Here is a 12,360-nt window from a genome sequence, read left to right as displayed (position 1 = left end):
ACTCTGCAGAAGCTGAGGCCCTTCAGATCAGAACAAAAAAAAAAAAAAAAACTTTGCCTACCCTAACACCATATCCTAGATAATATCCTAAGTTTTCTTCTAGATCTTCCATTCATCTCAAATAAATTTTAGTGGAATGTATAAAGTCGGAGTACAGGTATGTTTTAGGTGTTTACTGGCCATTTGAGTATGTCTTTTATTAAGTGCATTTTCAGCTTTATTTTCTCAGATTTTATCAGTATGTTTGTATTTTTAAAAATTGACTCGTAGTTCCCTATATATTCTCTATTCCATTCATTTTTTGGAAAAAATACTTAATTTTGAGCATTTTCTACAAATATGTTTTGCTTTTTCACTCTCTGAATAGTGTCTTTTTGATGAACAGAAGTTTTTAAATTTAATTATGTCTAATTAAACAATCCATTCTTTATCATTAGTGCTTTGATTATTGTGTTGTTTTTTTTCTTTTAGAGACAGGGTCTCACTCTGTCCCCCAGGCTGGAGTGAAGTGGTGCAATCATAGTTCATTGCAGCCTTGAACTCCTGAACTCAAGCGATCCTGCCACCTCATCATTTTTAATTTTTTTTTTTTTAGAGATGGGATCTCGCTCTGTTGTCCAGGCTGGTCTCAAACTGCTGGCCTCAAGTGATCCTCCTGCCTTGGCCTCCCAAACCACTGGGATTAGAGGTGTGAGCCATAGTGCCTGGCATTGTTAGTGCTTTCTAATGCTTATTAAAAACCTCTTTGCCTACCCTAAAGCCATGAAGATAATATCCTAAGTTTTTTGTTAGATTTTCCATCCATCTCTAATAAAGTGTTATAGAATGGGATGAGGTAAGAGTCAAGGTTTATATTTTCCCTGTAGTTATCAAGTAGATTTATTAAAAGTACTATCCTTTCCACAATGATTTACAGGGCCCTTGTTTCATAAAACTAGCTATTTTATAGATAGAGGGGTGCACCTAAAGAAGTATTGGGGGTGTTCCTAGTAGCTTAGAGTGGCCTCAGCTGAGACAGCAAGGAAATGGGGGCCTCAGTTCTACAACTTTGAGAAGTCAGGCCTGCCAATAACCCGAATGAGCTTGAAAGCAGTTTCTCTCTGAGTCTCCAGTTAATTACCAGCCTGGTCTTTTATTTTGTGAGATCCTAAGCAAAGAAACCAATCAAGCCTGCCAGGATATTTTTTTTTTTGAGACAGAGTCTCACTCTGTTGGCCAGGCAAGAGTGCCATGGCATCAGCCTAGCTCACAGCAACCTCAAACTCCCAAGAGATCCTCCAGCTTCAGCCTCCCGAGTAGCTGGGACTACAGGCAAGTGCCACCATGCCTGGCTAATTTTTCTATTTTTAGTAGAGATGGGGTGTCACTCTTGTTCAGGCTGGTCTCGAACTCCTGACCTCAAGCGATACTCCTGCCTTGGCCTCCCAGAGTGCTAGGATTACAGGCATGAGCCACCATGCCTGGCCTGCCAGGATTTTTGATCTATAGAACTGCTTGATTCTGTCTTTGTGTTGTTTTAAGCTGCTAAACTGGGAATAGTTTGTTGTACAGCAGTAGCTGTACAGTAGCAAACTACTGTAGGTGGTGCCTGCATATTCTGAAGTAACAAGTGAAAATCAGGCACAATATTTTTTATTTTCCAGTCAGCAGATCACAGAGAATTCCCCATGAGACCACAAGTGCAGGATCAGAGAACCTTCTCTTTTTCTGGGCCCTACCCCAATCAGTGCCCTAACAGAAGAGACCTTGAGAGGTTAGGAATTCAATTTTATTGTAATTCAGCCAATCACAGGATTAGACTTTGGATTTAGTTTTCCCAAATCTCAGCCCTCTGGCTACGGGAGATAAGAGTTTCTTTCATGGACAGTCATGGAAGCTTTGAGGTCCTTTATGTGGACCTTGATATGGGACTTTAAGAACCTGAGCACATCATTTTCTTTCCCTATGTTCCCCAGCACATTTAGAGGCAACCAGTCATTTCCATTATACTCATTTTGGCTGCAGTGTTCACAGGGAGAACCTCCTTGGTCATCTAGACCATTGCATTCTATAGGTGCTTCAGCACAGGTATCAAAATGCGATCATTTGAGAAATTCCCTTGCCACTTCTTGCCGTAGACTACTAGTGCCCTTTTACCATTGGAAACAGGGTCACTAAGGTCTTTAAATTGAATCAGATTAAAGAAGGAATTCCAAAAAACCCAGAAAAATTTCAGATAATTTTTTCTTAAGATTCTGTTCTTCTGAAACCATACTTAATACCAAAATCTGTATCCATCAGGCTTCAACCAGGAAAGCAGAACCAGTAGAAGATAATATGTGTGTGTGTAGATTTGTTATAGGGAAATGGCCTTATGCAATGGTAGGAGTTCATTAAGCTGTTTCTGTAAGATTGTTGTGTCCTCATTTTATGCTGCAGCAGGGCAGATATTCAGGAAGAAAAGACTACATGCTGGCTGGAACCCACCGATATGAGCTGGAATCCCCAGGAAGACTTACTAATACCCATGTCCCTTCTTTTTCTCTGACCGTGGAGAAAAGGGGACTCTGCAGAAGCTGAGGCCCTTCAGATCAGAACTAAACGCCCAAGGCCCTTTACTCCTGTCTCATGTTAGATGTCTTCTCAGAGAGGCCTTCCCTGACTACCAAATTCAAAGTATCATCTACTAGTTTTCCATCTCTTTACCCCGTTTCAGCTTTTGGCAGAGAATTTACCATTATTCTACGGTTGCTCTGGTTGTTTAGGGCCTTAGCCCCCAAGTGGAACGTAAGCTCCATGAGGACAGTGTTTAGTTCACCGTTTTTTCATGCCTAGATAAGTTCCTGACACTTAGAACGTTTTCAGTAAATATTGAATAAATGAGTTATTTTTCAAATCCTCACAATAATCCTAGTAGGTAGCTGCTATGATCACCCTCAGTTTACAGGAGAGTATATGGAAACACAGAGGTTAGGTAAGTAGTCCCAGGTAAGAGGCAAATAAGGGCATACCTGGAGCAACACCTCAAAGCCAGGTCTGTCTTGGCTCCAAAGTAGTTTCCACTCCTCCAGTGGAGTCTCACCAGATGCTGCAGCTTTAGGATCCTTCCGACTCACAGTCTCCCACTGTATCCTACTGGTCACATAACCCTGGTTCCAGAACTTTCTCACTTACCCTCCCTGACAGGATCTCCTAGGGGAGGGAGGGCCTAGCTCACATCTGCTCCTATTTCTGCCTCTGTCTCATCCTGCCAGCTCTGAGTACTCCCAGGAAGGTGCCTCCTGTGAGACAGGGCCCAGTTACTCTCATTCAGCTTGCCTCTGGCCCTTACAGCTGGTCTTCCATGTTTCCCAGAACAGATACTTGAAAATAAGTAAATAACCCACCTTGAACAGCTCTCTGCCCTGGAGCTGCAGCCTTTAATAGGTACTAGTATTGGCATTTGATTGAATATACAGGAGATGGGATCTGGGAAGGGCATAATTGGAATGGTGCTGCCTCAGTAATCTCAGGCTGCTATGACAGAATCCCATAGACTGAGTGGCTTAAACACCAGACATTTATTTCTCACAGTTCTGGAGACTGGGAAGTCTGAGATCAGCGTACCACCATCCTCAAGTTCTAGTGAGGGCCCTCTTCCTGGCTTGCACTTGGCCACCTTGCTATATCCTCACATGTTGGGGTGGGGGGTGGGGCAGGAGGGGAGGAGCAAATTATCTCTGCTCTAATTATAAGAGCACTAATCTCATCATAGAGGCTCCGCCCTCTTGACCTCATCTAAACTTAATTGTCTCCCAAAGGCCCTACCTCCAAATACCATCACATTGGAAGACAGGGTTTCAACATATGAATTCTTGGGATACAAACATTCCCCTGCCTACACACAAGCCAAAAGTGGACAGCTACAGTAGTATAGTCCCAACTGGGACAGCCCTGAAGGACAGTGGTGAAGGGAAATCCTCCCAGAGGGAAGAACTTTGAGCAGTGCACTTGGTTGTTCCTTCTGCCTGGAGGAGAGATGGCCAGAGGTATGAGCATGTATCCATGCATAGGCTCTGTCCCATTCATTGGCTGAATGGTCAGGGACTTTGAGGATACATGATTGAAAATTTGTGACAAGGAGGTCTTGGGAAGAGGTGTGTGCATAGACCTGTCCAAATGGACATGCAATGTGAAGGTATTTGAGACTTATGAGAGTTCTCAGCAAAGGCTAACCTCAGCAGAGCAGAATTTTAATAATCTGATGGATACGATCCCCATTATCTGGATATCGATCAGCCACTTTCCCCAACACTTGTGTCATAATATTATTGGCTCAAGAACAAAATGTCCAAGGTGGCAGGGATGGAGGTTATGCTCAGTAGCATGGGCTTCCACTCACCAAGGCCAATCTCACTGCAGCCACTGCTGAGTGCTCAATTTGCCAGAAATGGAGACCAACATGAAGCCCATTACGTGGCACCTGTCTCCAGAATGATCAGCCAGCTAGCTGGTGGCAGGTGATTACACTGGACCACTTCCATTATGGAACGGACAGTGCTTTGTTGTTACTCAAATAGACACTTATTCTGGATTTGGATTTTCCTTCCCACCCACAGTACTTTGAGAAAACCAACATTTGTGGACTTAGAAAATGCCTTATTCACCATGATGGATTTCCACACAGCATCATCTCTAAACAAGGGACTCGCTTCACGGGAAATAAAGAGCAGCAGTGGGCCCATGCTCATGGGAATTCACTGGTCTTATTATGTTCCCCTGTTATCTTGAATTGACTGGATCAATAGAACAGTGGAATGACCCTGGGAAGACTTGGTTCTGAGGCTAGCTAGATGGCAATAACTTGCCGAGCTGAGCAAATACTTGCAGGAAGCGGTATTTGCTATGTATCAGCATCCAACATAGTTTGTGTTCTCTCTCATAGTCAGGATTTGTGGGTCCTAAAACCAATGGGTGGAAATAGGATTACCTCTACTCACTATTTCCCCAAGTGATTCACTAGCAAAAATGTTTTCCATCTCTCTGTCTTTAGGCTCTGCTGAACTACAGAGATTTGTTCTAGAGGGAGAAATGCTTTCACAAGAGTGAAAGGGACACAACAGTGATTCCACTGAAAAGGAATTGATACTTCCAGCTGGCCATTTTGGTCTTTTCATCCCTTTCAATCAAGAGGCAAAGGAAGAGGTCCTGTACTGGCCGGGGTGATGAAACCTGATGATGAAAGGGAGATTGGGTTCCTACTACACAAGGGGCTAGGAAAGAGTATGTCTGATATATCTAGAGATTTTCTTAGTATTCCCATGTTTTGTGATTACAGTTAATGGAAAATTACAACAACTCAATTGAGGAAGGATATCTATGACCCAGACCTTTCAGCAATTAAGATTTGAGTCATTCCTCCAGGCAAAAAGCCATGACCGGCAGAGGTGCTATCTCAGGGCAAAAGGAATAAGAAATGGATAGTGAAAAAAGGCAGTTATAAGTACCAGCTATGATCATGTGATCTGTTGTAGAAACTAGGACTGTAATACTAAATAGCTCAATGAGTTATTAACTCATCCTTCTCCCCACCCAGGTAGGAAAACACACAAAGAAACAAACAGCAAACTATACCTTCACAGCAAATTTTTAGAGCTTTTAATGACAGAAAATCACAAAATTTAAAAAGCTCCACTATTTTTTCTTAGCTTCTAAAAAGGAATTCTCTTGACTTCAAAATTCTAGGGAGCTTTATCGAGATCTCATTCCATCCTACAGCATAGAAAACTTGTCCTTGTTTCTCTTTGTTCTTTGCAATAACACAATTATCTTCCCTTCATGTGATTACTTTTGCTGAGGATGGCAGGAATCTATTTTTTAAATACTTCTTAAGTACTTCTTAAGTTCCTGGATTAAGATAGATCTTTTAAACCTGGAATTAAAGAGACATTTTGTTAACCACAAGATATCTACAGCATCTATGATATGTAAGACATAGTAGTGGATACAAAATAGAGTTTACAATCTGCATACAAATAGAAAATACATCCTCATGTAAACATACTACCCAGCAAAATACCAAGTGTGTCAATTGAGGGCCCATACCCACCCCACATTATGATAAGCTTGGAAGGCTCTGTGGCCTTGGGAGAATGCATTAGATTTAGAGAATATCAACCTAAATGCCTGTGAAAATAGCATGAAGTATGATCAAGGGCCAGGGTTTAGGAAAAATAAGGCAGGACCTGTTCCTGCCCCCACCCTGAATTGGGCCCAACTGCTTAAAACAATGGAAGAGTTCCTTTTTACACCCACCTTGCCGCTTCCTTGATGGTAAATTCAACAAATTGTTTCTTAACTTCTGAATTTCCTTGCACTTTTTCAAGCAAAACGAAAATTTTTTCATAGTCTGAAGATATTAGAAAAAATTCAGTATTTCTAAAATTATGGAAATTAAATATAACTCAATCTTAGTGCATCCACTAACTCAATATTTATTCTTTATGGGCTAAAATGTTATGTAGTGTTTGTGTTTTGAATGCTTAAATCACAAAACCTATACATATTTACTAAGGGAACTATATTAAATACTAGCGAAGTAAAACATTTTAGAATATGTATTAGAAATTTTTAGTCAAATTAAAGAGAAAGCATCCTAAATTATGTAAAACCCCAATTCAGCCAAATGATGAGCTGAAGAGGTGGCTTGACTGTTCTAAATTACAGAATGAGAGAGACCGCCTATGCTTTTATTGATAGATGTTCTTTCACTACTTACTTCGTCCAAACTTTCGAACTTCCTTCATTAATTGATATTTTATATCATAATTAATTTTCTGTGCCATGGCAGGACTGATTTGCTGTATATTTGGCACATTTTCCATTGAAGACATTGCTGTGGCTTTTGGGTCACCTACAGAGACACTGCAGTGTTTGGTTCCTTCTACAAGTGCATCACTACCAGGTTTGTGAACCAGCTCATCTTTCCCGCGACCGATGGAGTCATCAGAGAAAGAATCCAGTTGGTTAGGTGGAATACCACCTTCTGCCATATTCATAGGCTCTGGTGGAACATATTTTGACAAGAAGCCTTCAGGTGGTGGTTGAACATTTTCCTTTTCCTTCACATGGACATCGTCAATGACAGTAGCACCTGGAAACCAAATTAAGAGGTTGAGCTGCGAGGTAGATGTGTTTTATTCCAGCCTCCCCCACAGGGACATCCACTACACATCAATTTCTAGAGAATTATTTACTTCATAAACGTACCAGGTGGAAATCTCATATCTCACAAATAGAACTCGGGAAAGATAATACAAGGAAACCACCTTTTCCCCTCCTGGCACTAGGAATACATACAGAAAACGAGTAGGACAGTACAACTAATAGACATTCACAGATTCTTGGTACTCAGGGTTCACTGTCATCTTGCTGCCATTTACAATTCTCAATTAATGTGAAGAGTTTTATAATTTACCTATAAACTAAAAATTTCCTGTCATGCTGTACTGAGCTGGAAGTCAGACTGAGTGAGCCCTGCTCAATCTGCCTCTCCTCTACCTCGACGATTCTGAGAAAATAGAGGCAGCCATTAGGGCTGAAAGTTCTGCATGCACTGTGTTACCAAAAATCTGTCTGTGTATGATCCTCCCCATCCTTCCCTTCTGTCTTAGAAAAGTGACTTTCTTCTTACTCCAAGTCTGGCACCTCTATGTCATTTATTCATCCTCTGTGCCAGGCACCGAGCCAGGAGCCAGGGATCAGCAGTGAGCAGCACAGAGAGAAACTTTCCCGCCCTCGTGGGGCTCACGCCCTCATGGCGAAGTCAGGCAACAAGTGCACAATGAGCAAAGGAAAGCAGCAGAGCTGGGCTGGGCTTAGGGAAGGAGCCTGCAGGCCCCTGGGAGAGCAGCAGAGGGAGCCCAGGGGCAACGCGTGGCTGAGCAGGACCTTCTGAGGCGGTGTCCTTGGGCAGGGCCTGGAGGAGGAGGGAAAGCCAGCCTGTGCAGAGGCGGAGGGAGCACTCAGGCCTGTGGGGAGGGCAAGGGCAGGGGTTGCAGTGGGGACAGGCCAGGAACCACAGAGTGAAGGACAGAGGCAGAGGGAGCCAGGAGGAGCCCCATGGGGATGTGTGTTAGGAACGCATGGCGGGAGGCCAGGCTGTGCAGAGCCTTGCAGACCAGAGAGTAGGGAGCTCGGGGTCTATGATGAGTGCTTAGGAAAGTTGAGGACAGGTTTTCAGGAGGGACATGGCATGATGTGACCCATGTACCAACATGACCACTCTGGCTGTGGAGTGTGGGGTTAGATGGGGGTGGGAATAGGAAACAGAGAGATCAAATAAGAAGTTATTGTAGTAGTTTGGTGAGAGATCATGGCAGAGTGGAGTAGAGGGATAGAGAGAAATGGTGAGATGCAGTATGTATATTGGGCATTAATTGTTGGACTTGCTAAGACATTGGAAGTGTGAGAATAATAAAAGAATAATAAGAGAAATCATGAGTGACTCTAAGTGTTTTGGCCTGAACTACTGGATAAAAGGGCCAGGGGTATGTACAGGAGGTGTTTGGCAACTGATCATGAGAGTGGACTGTTAACGATCCTTTTGGATTCTGGCTCGGTGACCTCACATTGACAGCTTGAACTAGGCCATGGTAGGACTATTTACTCTATGGATAGCTGCAAACTCTAAAAACCAGGACTTTTCAAGCCCCATACCTGTGAACAGCTGGTTGTTACACTTTTATGGATGTTACACCCGATGGATGGTGTCACTAACTGAGATAGTGAGGGCTGAAAGTAGAATGTCCTTGGAGAGAGGGAGGTCAGCAGTGTCAACACATAGAGCCAGTTGAATTTAGATGTCTATGAGATACACAATGGAGCTACCACATATGCAGTTGTATTTGAGTCTGGATTTCAGGAGCAAGTTGTAGTCTAGAGGTATAAAGGTGAGAGTTCTTATAGTGTGGATCATATTTAAAGCTCTAAGATTACATGGCATCACCTAGGGAGACAGCATATTGAAGAGAAGAAGGCCCAATATCAAGCTTTGGGGCCCCGCAATATTCAGAGATGGGAAGGAAGAGGGGGGAAAAACAGAAAAAGGAGAAGGAAAATGAATGTTCAGTAAGGGGTAAGAAACCCAGGACAATGTGGTATCTGGGAACCCAAGAAGTTTTCCAGGGAAGAGGGAATGAACAACTGTATCACATGCTCCTGAGGAACTAATGCCAAAGTACAGCAGGTACTGGTGACCTTGATGAGAGAAGTTCCATTGGAACACAGTGAGAAGAAGCCAGACTGCCCTGGGTTAGAGTAGAATGTGAGCCCAGGCAGAAAGTGAGCAGACTCATCCCCTTGCTGAGCCCATCATCTTCTGTCTCAGGAACCTATATTATTCTTCTAACTCTTCCAGCAACTCCAAATTGTTGGGCCTAATTAGAGCCTTGCCCTTCCACTTGCAAAAGTGCTCATATCTGTCCACCCCTCAAGTACATGACTACAAATTTCCTTTGACATGGCTGAGTCCTAAAGATGGGATTCCCCCTCTCCTTCCTGTTTGCTTAACCACACGAACGTACTCTGCCTTCTCTTAGATGAGCGCCTTTTGGGTTCTCCACGAGGTTTTGTTTCTTTTTGATGTTCTGTTGTAAGGTCATCTACTTCACTCTTCATTTCCTGAAAAACAGCGGTGAACATATTCCATTAAAGTCAAAATTCAACCATTACAAAATCACAGTCTTCATATGCATATACAGCTATGCATTTATATCATTAATATAAGTTTTAATCACAGGCCAAAGATTTATCATCTCCCAATACACACCATGTTCTCAGAAAATGCAACCTAATTTCGTCTACTCTCAGTGAAACAAGAAGGTAAAATGGAGTGTGGTCCAAAGCCAAACACAATACAATCATGTTTAATAAGAATGCTTGGGGAATGAGTGGCTCTCATCAACCAAAGCAGTAAACATATGGTCATCTCTTTGGTGAAGTACACATCATTTTGTTTCAGCCCTTGTTAGGAGAGAAAAAGGGGAAATACCTTTTTGTCCTTTTGTGCTTTAAACTTATTAACAAATACTGATAAATACCTTATTAAATGATACATATAGATAGTGAAGGGTAGGGAAGATTGAAAATGGAAATCTTCCCACCCCTAACCTTATAGAGATTCAAATATGTCAACCAGGGAACCAGGCAGGTGTAGGAGATGCTTTTCAATGCTGGTAGTAAATAAAAGATGAAATTGAAGTGTACAGTAGTTTAGCTAAAAATTGTTTTCATCAGAGGATAACTCAAGAATATGCCCTTAAATTATTAAATATAATTTTAGTTAAAAATTTTACAAACCATTTGCATTTCCCATAAAAAAAGGAGTACAGAATGGGTGAAAATATATTCACCGAGCATTCACTACCTTCCAGATACTGTTTTAAATGCTTTACATGTTTTAAATGCTTTACTCAATCCTTGGCCAAGCCCTATGAGTGAGGTGCGATTATTATCTCCATTGTAAAAAATGAGAAAATCAAAGCACGGAAAATTAAGGAAAACTCCAATTTATTGAGGCTTCCTGGGGGTGAGATGGAATAGCTTTAAGAAAAGATTATTGCCTGTCTGTGTCTTTTTTAAATTTTTATTTCAGGATATTATGAGGGTACAAACATTCTGGTTACATTTTATGACTTTGCCTCACCCAAGCGAGGATTAGAAGCATGCCCTTCTCCCCTACAACGCTCACCGCGTCCATTAGTTGTAAATTCCACACCCCGCCAACCCCCTAATCTCTGGAGAATATTACTACCGTGTAAGCACCATAGTGTTGATCAGTTAGTGCCAATTTGATGGCAAGTACATGTGGAGCCTATGGTCTCCTCCACAAGTACAGATGCAACCCCGCCCCCGTCTTCGTTGTTTTTATTCTATTTTTTAATTTTTGCTACTACCACCAAGATTTGCACCTGTGGCGGCTCCACCTGGGCCCGCACCCAAGGCAGGCTCACCGCAGTGGCACTCCTACTTGTCACAGCTTAGTGTCTGTGGGGCTCAGGGAGGTGGGGGGTTGCCCCACCCCCACCACCTGTGTCTTCATGTTTTAATGCTGAAGTCACTATGTCTCTCTCACACACAATACATACCTCACATTAAGATTTCCATTAGGACAATCCAATTATGGCAACATCACCTAGTACTTCATATTTCAAGAGGGGCACTTAGTGTCTAGATAGAGCACTAGTGACTTGAATAATAGAGGAAGTAGACCGTAATCTCAATCTTAAAGGAGTTAGTGTGGGGAGTGGGAAAGAATATAGACTCTAGAGTAAAAAAGATGTGGGTTCAAACCCTGGCTCTATCTTTTATCATCTGTCACTTGAGGTAAGCCATTTGACCACTGTCAGCCTTGATTTCTTCTTATTAAAAAGGAGATAGTAATACTCACTTTCAGAACAGTCGTGAGTATTAAATGTAGTAATTAAAAACACCAATTCCTAGTACAATGAATTGCAACTATGCTTTCTGTTCAACCAACACACTCAGATCAGGAAGCTCCCACTCTCGCTTTATGTTCACGTAAGAATCCTTGTGTCATATTTTATCTTTTAAACAAACAGAAGTAATGCATATGATTTATATTCATCATTTCAAAAAGAAAATAATCGTGGTAAGAATGTCACAATTTGGGAAAAAATAGAAATAATTATCCTATCTGCTTATCATTTTTAAACAGATTGCCAAAAGTATATAGTTCTTCAGGTTGATCTGGATTACTCTCTTGAAGTGGAGAAGCCAACATCTTCAGATGTTCCTCATAGTTAACTATTTGTGTGACAAGAACACTCTGATGAAAAAGTGGAACGTCACTGGAAAAATAATTGATGCTGTACAGCTGAAACGTATGATCTTCTTGAGAGAATATGATCGTAGACTGTTTTAGCGATGTGTATCTTGTCACCAAATAGAGTTTAGAATCTCATATCTAGGATTTTTATCATGTTCTAGGATCTGGAGTCATCTCTCATCATCTAAGTCATTACTCTGTCCACCATCACCACTGCCTACAGGTTCAAACCACGATGTCCAGAACAACTTCTTTACGCCTCTAGCAAGGTTTGAGAATGTGCTGACCTCCCTTCCACCACCATCTCAACTCAAAAACCACACTTGTTCCCCATTGGAAGAGACGAGGCTCCACGGCATTCTCTTATCATATGACAACTTTGAGTAGTGGGCCTATCCTCTTTGGATCATTTGATTAAATCTATAATTTTTTCCCCAGAAAAGTACCCTTACACACAAATTTGGTGTATACTTTCAGGGGTGCATCCAGCCTAATTTAGTGGACAGATGGCCCCACCTAAAATCACCAAAATGAGGGTAAAAAGGATTTGTAAA

The sequence above is a fragment of the Propithecus coquereli genome, unplaced genomic scaffold, assembly GCF_000956105.1.
Source record: "Propithecus coquereli isolate 6110/MARCELLA unplaced genomic scaffold, Pcoq_1.0 Scaffold478, whole genome shotgun sequence".
NCBI lineage: Eukaryota > Metazoa > Chordata > Mammalia > Primates > Indriidae > Propithecus > Propithecus coquereli.
The sequence above is the reverse complement of the archived record's forward strand: the minus strand, read 5'-3'. Positions refer to the sequence as shown.